Below are 11230 nucleotides of genomic sequence, written 5' to 3'. Positions count from 1 at the left end.
AGCTTAAAAAAGGACTATTTCTTGCTCAGAAAAACTAGATAAAGCATAATATGGCAACCTCTTTACAAAGGGCAAAAATGCTAGCATCTTAGAGGCAGTGTAGTTTTGATGTACATCACTACATACCTATTAAAGCTTATGCAGCTATTATAAATATGCTAGATGCAATGTTCTCATTTTGTTGTTAGTACTCTCACACACATGAATTTAAAACAAACTAACAAATCTCTCAATGTCCAGCAAAATGCAAATAAAAACTACAGGGCAGATTTTACATTTTAAGAATATATCTGTCATCCATCTCTGTGTGTACAGACATGTGGGTACATGGAAATACACCTCACCACCCGCAACAAGCCTCCTATTCTTTTCCCTCTGGCTTTATTAAGAAAAAAAGAAAAAGGAAAAAGAAAAAGAAAAAAAAAGTCTGATTTTCTCCAACTTTTTATTAAAAAAATGGCTTTAGGGCAGTGAATGCCAATTTTCATCTCCCTGTATATGTTTATAGCCAAGACATAAACCCCTGAAAACAGGGCTTTATAATTTAAATGCTGACACAACCTTAACTAGAGCAATGGGAACATTGTTGCCATAATAACTGCCATTCTCTGGAAACTATTTATGGCAAGGCTTCAACCTTTCTTAAAGCAGAAATTGAGGCCTTTGGCTACCATTGACTGTGGGTAATGGCAGTGAGATCTGGATTCCTGGGGATGAAGCCATCAGTACTCAGAAACTGAAGCCATTTTAACATGTCTACTAAACCTGTTCATGACCTAAAGATGTGCTTGATCCTGCAGCCCTGAAGGCAATGGGAGTTTTTTCTGGTGGTTTCAACAAGAGCAGGTCTGAATCCCTTGTGTCCATCAATATCACATTCTTTTGTTCCTATCAGGACCTTCCAATAAAACCTGTTTATATATCTGTCTTTCCTAATTGAAACTAGAATATATTTCTTTGCCTTTCTCTTAAACAATGCTGGAATTAATATATTTTTACATCATAAAAAGTACAATATTACTATTCTGTAAATATACTGAAGGAAAGACAGAATATGAGATTAAATTTTAACCTCTAGTTATAAAGACATATGTTTTATAAATTCCTCTTGGGCCTGCTTGGTCTTTTTCTCTCCCCTTCTCCTCGTCTTTTCCCCCCCTGCTTGTCCTTTTACTTCTTCCTATAGTCCAAGCAAAAATAATAATAAAGCCTGTTTTTAAAAAAAAACACATGTGAAATAAGGAGGATGAGAATGTCTTATATACAAAAAAAGTATTGTGTAATTGTAAAGTGTAAGAAAGGAATATAGTTACATGTAAGTGCACAGTCTCATTCAACTAGAATTTAAACACTTTTTTTCCTCAAGGTACCACAGAAATATCTCAAATCCATACATAATAAAGGTACTATGAACAAAGATCACATGATTGTTTGCAATATGCTGTCCTATTGGTGAAGTTTACTGGTTCCCAAATACACTGAACTCAAGAAGATGTTTTTGTGCTGCTGTCATGGTTAGAACCAGAGCTAAAATTAGTGGCTCCAGATGCCAAAAAGATTTCCCAAGCTCAGAGTGACGGACCCATGTAGGATATTTCTGATATCACCTTCCTGACTCTTCAAGTCTAGAGCTGAATTATTTTTTCCTGTATATCCAATGTTGCCTTATTGATAGCCAGTAAAAAATAAAGCAGCTTTCAGTTTGTTTTCATTTCTGATGGAGAGATTAGATAACTATATTTCAGCTTTAGGACTTACAGTATCAGAAACGCAACCTGTTTCCAGTTTGAGCCAGTTTGAGAAAGAGAACAAGGAAGCTCAGGTTTTTGGGACACATTGCGGTAAGGAAATTACACTTTGCTACTTCACATATAATAGCAAATATTTTATGAGAGAAACAGTTTCTTCATGTAAAATATTCTGAGGCTTTGTCAGCCTCATGGGACTTTATATACAAACTCTGAAGGCTTGTAGAGCATGGCTGCAGCACTGAGTTTGAATTTTGGATTATAACTGTTGTTTGAAATAGCATTTTCTAGCTTATAACAGCATTGTAGGGCAAGGCAATCAAGATGAACTTGCCTCTAAGGACCTAACTGGTGGATTAACAAAGCTGTGCTCTTTAGAAATATAATTTTGAAATTCTATGCAGGCATGAAATTCACTCTTAACCAGGTATTCTGTCTTCTTACGGAGTCTACAATTTTTAAACATTATTTTTAATATCTCAGAAACAGATTTGACCATTTATGTTGGGATGTTTTGTTTTCCCAAAGCTGTAGGGAGGATCAAAGCTAGCATATGAGTTTGCTGTTTCTTTGTAGGTAAGGTTCAGAAAGGCATTCCAGGGGTGAGCTTCATCATCTCAAATAATATTTAGAGTATGTAGAAACGACTACTTACATCTGCCTCAGGAAGGTATCTAAGCCGGCTTCTAGGAAATGCTGAATATGTTTGAAACCCTGAGTTGCCTTAGGCTTCTATGCAGCTGTGAATGAGGTATCTTTGCATACACACTAACTAAGCTCAGGATTCAAGATGTTGTTCTGAATATTGGACATAGACTGATGGTTTCTTATCATAAGAGTATATATCATTCACCATCTATTGGCCAGATTTATGCCATTCCAGCCTTGCACCTATCCATTAGAGCAAAACCCTCATGCAAGAAGTGGTGTGAGAACTGGGACCAGAAAGAAAAAGAGGCCAAATGTGAGACAAAGAAATGTGTCCATTGTGGAAACAGGCAAGCTCCTGTGTTCCAGGTTTTCTTCCAATATTTCTAGTGCATTTTATTCTAAAACTGTTACATGAAAAATATATATACTAAGCAGGCCCTCAGGAAACAACTATTTGAGCTTCCCCTCCTATCCATCAGAGTGTTTTGCCTATTAGATTACAGAAATAGACTCCTCTTTGCAATTTTATTTGTTGGCCAAACAAATTTTACATTCTTGACTGCACAAAAATGGCACAGCTTCAACAGAAGCAATGTGGCTGGGGCATGCTCTGAAACATGGGAGCTGTGGATTTGCATCAAGTCAGGCTGATCGTGGTGTTAAATTTCCAGGGCAAGACCTATAAGCAGAATACTATGATTTCAGCAGTTTTGCCCTATAAGCAGAATACTATTATTTCTGCAGGATGTGGAAGTACCCTGTCTGGCAAGTGGATTTGAATGCCATGCTGTGCTGCATTCAGAGTGTTCTGCACAATTTAAACAGGTTCAGAAATTGCTTATTGGCTCTGGTCTTCATGGGCTTTACTACCAAGTGCATTGTTTAATTATCCCAGATGATTCACAGAGATAGGTGTCAAACTATGCAACTCAGCTATGATGGAGACAATTCTGTTTTAACGCTGGAGCAGAATTTCAGTTACCTAAGTTTTCTTGTTAGGTACATTTCTCTATACCCTCTCAGCTGTCTGATGACTTGAAAGAGAGTTGTGGTAGTTTGTGGCTTGCTATTGTGAACAAAGGCAAGTAAATTTCAACTAAGTAGTACTTTGCAAATCTGAAGACTTTTGAGGGCCCTGTTTTTAATAAAAAGAACTTGCATGAGGTTAGGAAATTGTTAGAGAGGGATTTGATATATGCTAAAACTCATGGGTCCTGAGTTACTCTGTACCTTATTCAGTGAGATCACCACAATTTCCTCAGGGTCCATTTTATTTTACACATAACAAGGAGAAAGAATAATATACTTCCCCCTTTTCCCAATTTGTTTAATAGCTGTAATTTAAGCTACTGAAATCTTGATTAAGAAGTTCAGAAGGTGGAATTAAAAGAAGCCAAGAGGTAGAGTCAAGGACTTCAAACACCTTTAAAAAAACCCTTATTTTTCATAAAAATAATTAAAACTTTAAATTAATTGATGCTTTTCCCCAAGCACAATCTATGAGATTTTATCAGGGTTCATTACATTCTACCTTCATCTTTGAAACCTGATAAACTGTGAGAGTTCCTTAGTCTTTTGAACACAGAGCTTAGAATATACAGCCAAGTGTGAAGCTAGTGTTTGCTATGAAACTTCTGCACAGAGACAAAAACAAGCACTTTTCCTTGGCCACATCTAGACTCCGTAGCATGAGCTGTTACATGCCTGACCCTTTAAAATGAAGCCTGCAATCTGTTCTTCTGTTTTTACAAAGAAATTATGCATAGGATGTTTGCATTTTAAAACTAGCTTATATCCAGACTGTGAGGAGGGAGAAAACTGTTTGATATTGGCGTGTGAAAGATGTGATTGCGACTGAGTTCTGCTTTCATAAGACATTCTTCGCAGAGATCATTCTTTACATCCTAAGCTGGTTCTGAGTGGAAGAGAGGTGCCTGCTGCTAGTTCCTGTGGTCTGAAAAAAAAGCCAGCATCACATTGCATCTTTCTCACTGTTGTGTGACATAATGTACACTGCAGTATACACTTTGCTTTTCTTACTCACCTGGCTTAAACTTCTCACCTTTTTTTCTCTTAATTTGTTAAATGACTTATTCAACATCCAGGAATGGTTGCTGGAAGGAACCTGTAGCTGAGTGGAAGTAAGCTTGCTGTTGGGTGCAATGAAGATCAGTATTTTTAATGAAAGATCACCAAAGTCTGTATTCAGGTTATTCTGAGTTTAAAAGGCGAGTTTTATACTGTTCCATAATTGTGTATCTGTGTTATAAGTTTCCTCACAAGCCCCTATTAAGATTTATATCTTAACAAGAACTGCTGCTATATTCAGCACAAGATTCTGGGATTGTTCGGTTCCAAAAACTCTGGGCATTTCCCACACCACTAGCAAAGCAGACAAAAATCCACCTTCCTGTGTCTCAGGCCAGTAGAAAAGGAAATATGCAAATGAAAATAAGCTACCTGCAAAACTAGGACAACTGGAAAACTATTTTATTCAAGACAGGTGCTCCAGGACTCTGATGTTTCTGCAGTAACAGAGAGTAGTTCCAGTCAATGATTGCTACTCATACCTTTTATCCTTGCTCTGGCTCAGTAAGGATCAATGCTCTTTTTGCTAGGTCTGCACATTCTGTACCATTTTGTTACTCATCCTTTTATGACTAGGTTTACTAAAGCTGTGCACAAGGCTCTGGCAAATGCTGGACCCCTGTCATACTTAGTTTAGTCTACCTTTTCACTAAATAGCTCTTTATATTCAGACAAGGAAGTAAATCCACTTATTTTCCATTTCCTTACTCCTCAGAGTGCTCAAAATAAACAGGGTCTCTGAGAAAGTTCACTAAACATGGTCAGGTTATGGGGTAAATATATTATTTGTCCTCTTTCATTGCTATCTGTTCTTTTACTTTGGCACCTCCAACCTGAGCTGTTCATGATCCATAATGAACCCTCTCTCACTGTGTGGGCCCCTGCAGTTTATTTGATTTGGAGCAGTCTAGGCTGAATGCTGGCAAGAAATTAAAATATGAATGTAGGTGAAATAACACTGTATTTTTGTCAGTTGCTAAAGAATGTCTCAGGTCACTAAAAATATTGTGAACAACCACTCCAGGATCTAATTTTTGCTTGAAATTCATTAAAATAAAAAAGTTTTGGTATCAGCAAAAGAGTATTTAACGTCTTGACAGAAATCTACAAAAGCATGGAAATGCCCAATTAAGGCAGAAATGCAGCATATGGACTTGGATATGATAAGCAGTAAGCAAGCTGTTACAGTGACACCCTGCTGTGGTTAGGTGTCAAACACATATGTCCCTCTTAGGCTTTATCTACAGATGTCCTTACTTCGTAGCTCTGTTTGTTCTAACAGATATGAAAGGATTGAAATAGAAAGGGTGAGTGAGATTTTTTTTGCTTTTGCTTCCTTGTTGCCTTTTATTTCCATATTTGAATTTATAACTATTATTGAACATACTCATATGGAATGACACTGGGCTAGAAGCTGTTCCCCCCTTGCACACTTGTTCACAAAGTTCAATTAAGTCAATAGAAACAAAACCTGCGCTACTCTAAGATGTAAGGAAATCTATGGAGAAATCGGTAGTTGCTCAGTTTCTTAATTCTCTTCCTAAAGTTCAATCTAGAATATAAAATCAGCTAAGCATAAATGGCTTCTTGACAGGATGATCCATTGAAATTTTGTGACATGGGAGAAAGACAATAGAATGACTGCTGGTCTCTTCCAGCCTTCAGTTTTTCAGTTCCATCACTCAATTTCCAAGAAGGATTTCTGAAATGATAGTCCATTTGTGAGCAGAGTAGTCTAGGATTATCCTCAAGGATATGAAAATCAATATCATAGTTGATACTCAAGATACTTCTGGCTGTATTTCTGCATACTTATCAGGTGAATCTATAGGTGTGTATATTGATCCATATATTCCAAATGTAACTAAGTGGCAAAAAACAATTCTGGTTTACTCAGAACTTTGTGGACATTGTGCTGACATGTTAGTGTCACAACAGTTACCACCTATCATTGTTCTCAGTATCTCCAAAGCTTGTTTGTCTGTGCTAATTTTTTGTTTTGTTTTGTACTCAACAGTTGGCAAATACTCAAATACTGGAAGCTTGAAGTAGCAGAATATCCTCCCACTGAATGTGCCTACATTTTTTTCTTCCTCCACATATATGAAATAGGCAATAGCCTATTCAGTCAATTTTTCACTTCATTCTGAGTTGATTTTGATTTTTTTGTAACTCTAGAAACGCCAAGAATAACTTTGGGGTTTTCTTAGATCATGGATTGCCTTTTAATCTCCAGTGTTGTTTTGTTTCCTGATTCTCTGCACTTCACACAAGATGATTTCTAAGGTCCAAAGACATGTGATTGTCTTTAGCCAACTTTTACACACTTACAATGCTTATTTAAGTATTAAATTCTATCAACATGATTCAAGTGTTGCAGTCAGCAGCTCTTAGTGACGTATGATATGAAATGTGTCTGGCAATTAAATAAAGAAACAAGCAAATAAGTCCTAGCATCACAGGAGATAAACTTCCTCAATTTATTATATCTCTTCTGGTTCAGCTCTCTCTTTTGGATCTCTGCCCCTACATGCAAACTGCATGTGACAATAACGAGCTGATTTACTTCCAGGTTTCTTAATCATTTTCTCAACTCACAAACTGGAAAAGTGAAAGAATGTAAGAAGAGATTGGTGAAAATGGAATAAATATTTTAAAGTGCTTTCCTCTCACAAAATTTAATGTGAAGAAAGTAGGAAATCTCATGGAAATAAGATATATCAAAGCTTTGGAAGCCAGATGTGTGCACAATTTTAGTTCTTTGCCAATCTTGGAATTTCTACCCAGAAAGGAGAACACTAGGCTGTTAAAAGGGTAATGAATACTGTTTTGTATACAACTACCATTGCACACTGGAAGCGGAAAAGGTGAACGCACTGATAGAAGATGTAGGATTAAAACAAAAAAAAAAGAAAAAGGTTTGCCTGATTCAGTGGGAATGTAATTCTGATGTCATAGTTTCAAGCAGCAAAGGATATACAAGGCTCTATCAGCACGCTTTAACTGAACTGCTGCCACAGGGCCATCATATGTCCCTTTGTAACCCCAGGAGTAACTAGGACCAGGTTGATAAGCCCTTCCTTTGCACACCCTCTTAAAGTCCCCTGCTACTCTCTTTTTTCTCTTTTTATGGGCAAGGTAACAAGTCCATGACAAGCCTGAGAAACAAAGAAAGAACTGGTTTGCGTTTACCCTTCTTCTTACCTAGCCTTGCCTCTTTTATTCACAGGTGAGGAAAAAATTATGGGCAGGACATGGCGAAGACTTCTAGGATTGTGTATGTATAGCTTATGGTGATGAGTAGACCTTTCTAATTTCTGTCTGATTTTAACATAGAAAGTGATCAGACAGTGTGATAATGGGTGCTCTATGAGTAGTTGGATTTGTATGCATAGGCAAGCCAGGATGTCACTGTAAGTTATGATTAATGTCTGAAAGAAACTATTCTAAGATACTTATGAGGCTGTCTGTTACTGTGTTTAGAGATGGAATTGAATAAAAAGAATTGTTTTGTGGTTAAATCATGGAAAGAACATATGAATATAAAATTTTGGCCCTCATGAAGAAAGTGGCAAGTCACCCAATAAGTCCAGTAGTATTAGAATTTCACCCCAGCTTCCTATTCCTGAGCTTCTAATAACAGGATATATAACCTAGGCCAAATCTAATAGCCTATACAGGTCTCTTCTAGTATTATTACAAAAGGAAACTACTATCCTTTTCCTACTTGTTCAAATAGAATGGAGATCTTTGCACAAGAGGTGTTATGTCTGATTTCTGTGACACATCTATAGCTGGCTAGTGCTAAATATGTTTTTTGTTTCCATTTTACTTTGCCAGTTTTATGTCTTTATGACAGAAACATGCATAACCAAAATGGCCATTCTTCACATCCTTATTAAGAATCATCATCTTTTGCAGCAGAGAAGGCCTTCAAGTGAGATTTCTTACACTATTTAAGCTGACTTTGTGTGTTGGGCTTCAGGCAAGCTGTAGGTATGACAAGAGGGGTGTGGAGGGGTGAGTCCTGGCTGGGATTTAAAGAACATTGATGACTGAAAAATACAAAAGTAGAGGCATATTCTTACCCCGTCCTTTAGATTTAATCTCTTGCCCTTCACCAGAGAAGTTGTGTTTGTCAGGCATAGTGTTTCAGATCCATTTTCAGTTAAAGTGGTCTTCCAAAATGGTCTGATGTGTGTTTCATATTGGACATCCATTGACTCTTTAGGATCCTTCTTGAGGCAGACAGGATTTTTATCTTTGTTTTGATCAGCTGATCATCCTGCACTGCTATTCTTTTTTTTCCAAATTTATCAGTTGCTTTCCAGGCCTCTTCCTCATGTGAGGTCCTAGTTCTTTCCAATGTTTCAAGTTTGCCATCCCCCCAGACCAGGATCAAACAGGCTGGCAACTTTAACAAGGACTAAATTCATCTAAAACATATTTATTAAAGAAACCTTTCAAATTAGAACCAGAAATTATTGTGGGGACATGGGGAAGAGGGGAGAAACCCTTGGTGGTTTGAAAGTAATTTAATGAACACTAGAAATATAAAGGAAAGTTTTAAGCCTGACGGAATTTTCTATATGCTGCATATTGCAATCACAGGAGGACAATAACTCAGGCCCTCTCAATCAATTCCAATTTTTTATAGTCAGCCATTGTAAAGCATTTTGTGCCCTGATTACACAGCAGCTGCTGATACCTGAACTTCCTGAAGCTCAGAACAGCTGATCCCAATGAATAAGTAACCAGTCCTCTAAGACTCATGGTTTCTGACCTACTTTTCAGAACTTTTCCCAAAGGTGTCACATGCCAGTACACAATTCCCCCAACAATCAAACCATGCAGTGCTTTTGATACTGTTCCATAGGCAAAACCTCCTTTTCAAAAACAAATTTCCCAAAGATCATTTGTATGCTGAGTCATACATCATGTAATAATTTTTGTCCATAATTGCTCCCAGTTGTGAATCTTTCATATATACTGAAAAATCAAAGGTGGGCGAAAAACTAAAGATCATCCTGCAGCTTTGCTTACTTTTAGGTTCCTTTTGACAAGTCTTTGAAATTACTTAGAAAGGTATTTTTTTTCCCCTTTCCCTTTTCCAGCTTGGACTAGAATCTTTAACTTACAGTGACAGAAACAAAGGCTCTGAAATAACTTTCTGGGGACTGGTATTTACTTTCTGGCTTTGCCATAGATTTCCTGGCTGATCCTAGGGAATTCGCTTAGGACTCAACCAAGTAAAGCAATGTGGATGTTTTAAATCCAGTGCTGTAATGCCTAAATTTCAGGCTCCTGGCCCTCAGATTAAGCTTTAAAACCTGGAGCTGGAAGTATAACTGCACTGTGCACCAAGAAAATTAGATGTGTGAGTAAAAATATTACGGAAATCTTGACAGCATGAATGTAAAAGGTCAAGCTGAAGTGGACAGGAGACCATCCCTAGAGGTAGGCATTTAGTAATGCTGAGCATAAGATTGCATAAGAAATTTTGTATTGCTTCCTGCAGGCATTTTGAGTGCAGAAGTTTTTCATAAAGATAGATGCCTACAAATACTCTTTGATGAATAGGGTATTGTTTTAAAGGAATCTATACAGGCCATCACTGTGCTGAAAGACAGGCCGTCAAGGAAGAAGACCAGCCTGGCTCGAATGGAGAGTTTGGCTGGAGTTCAGGAGCAAAAGGAGAGCTTTTGGCCTTTAGAAAGGGGGCAGGTCACTCAGGAGGACTACAAAGATGCAGCAACACTACGCAGGGAGAAAATTAGAAGGACCAAAACCCAAGCAGATCTCAGTCTGGATATTGCCGTAAAAGTCAATTACAAATACTTCTATAAAGACATTAACAACAGAGGGAGGACTAGAGAGAATCTTTGTCCTTTATTGGATGCAAGGAGAAACATAATGAGAAAGGATGAGGAAAAGATTGAGGTAATTAATGACTTCTTTGCCTCAGTCTTTAAAAACAGGACTAGCTGTTTGCTGTGTAGCCAGCCCCTGGAGCTGGACGACAAGTATGGGGAACATAAGGAGGCCTCTATAATCCAATCCTGCTGCACCATCTAGACATACATAACTCTATGGGGCCAGATGGGTTATACCCGCGAGTGCTGAAGGAGCTGGCGGATGTGCCACTCCTCATGTTTTATCAGCAGTCTTGGCTAACCGTGGAGGTCGCAACAGACTGGAGGTTAGAAAGTCTGATGCCCATCTACCAGAAAGGCCTAAAGGAGAGAGGATCTGGAGAACGACAGAACTGTCAGTCTGACTTCAGTGCTAAGAGTATTGATCTGTTCAACAGATGGTTTACGAGATGGAAGGAAGGCTCTTCAGAGGGACATGGATGGGCTGGATTGATGGGTTTAGACCAATCATTTGGGCTTCAACAAGGCCAAGTGCTGAGTCCTGCACTGAGTCCGACTGAGCATGAGCTAGCAGTGTGCCCTGGTGAGGCCATACTGAACTGTGCTCTGTTTTAGGCACCACACTATAAGAAAGGTATTGAGGTGCTGGAGCAAGTCCAGAGAAAGGCAACAAAGCTGGTGAAGGGTCTTGAGGATAAGTCTTATGAGGAGCAGCTGAGGGACCTAAGGCTATTTGGTCGGGAGAAAAGGAGACTGAGGGGAGACGTTATCGCTTTCTACAACTCCCTGAAGGGAGGTCGTAGCATGGTGGGGGTCAGTGTCTTCTAGTAAGTAGCAAGCGATAAGACAAGAGGAAAAGGCCTCAAGTTG

This window comes from Chaetura pelagica, unplaced genomic scaffold (assembly GCF_000747805.2).
Source record: "Chaetura pelagica isolate M959 unplaced genomic scaffold, ChaPel_1.0 scaffold53, whole genome shotgun sequence".
NCBI lineage: Eukaryota > Metazoa > Chordata > Aves > Apodiformes > Apodidae > Chaetura > Chaetura pelagica.
Note: the sequence above shows the minus strand (reverse complement) of the source record.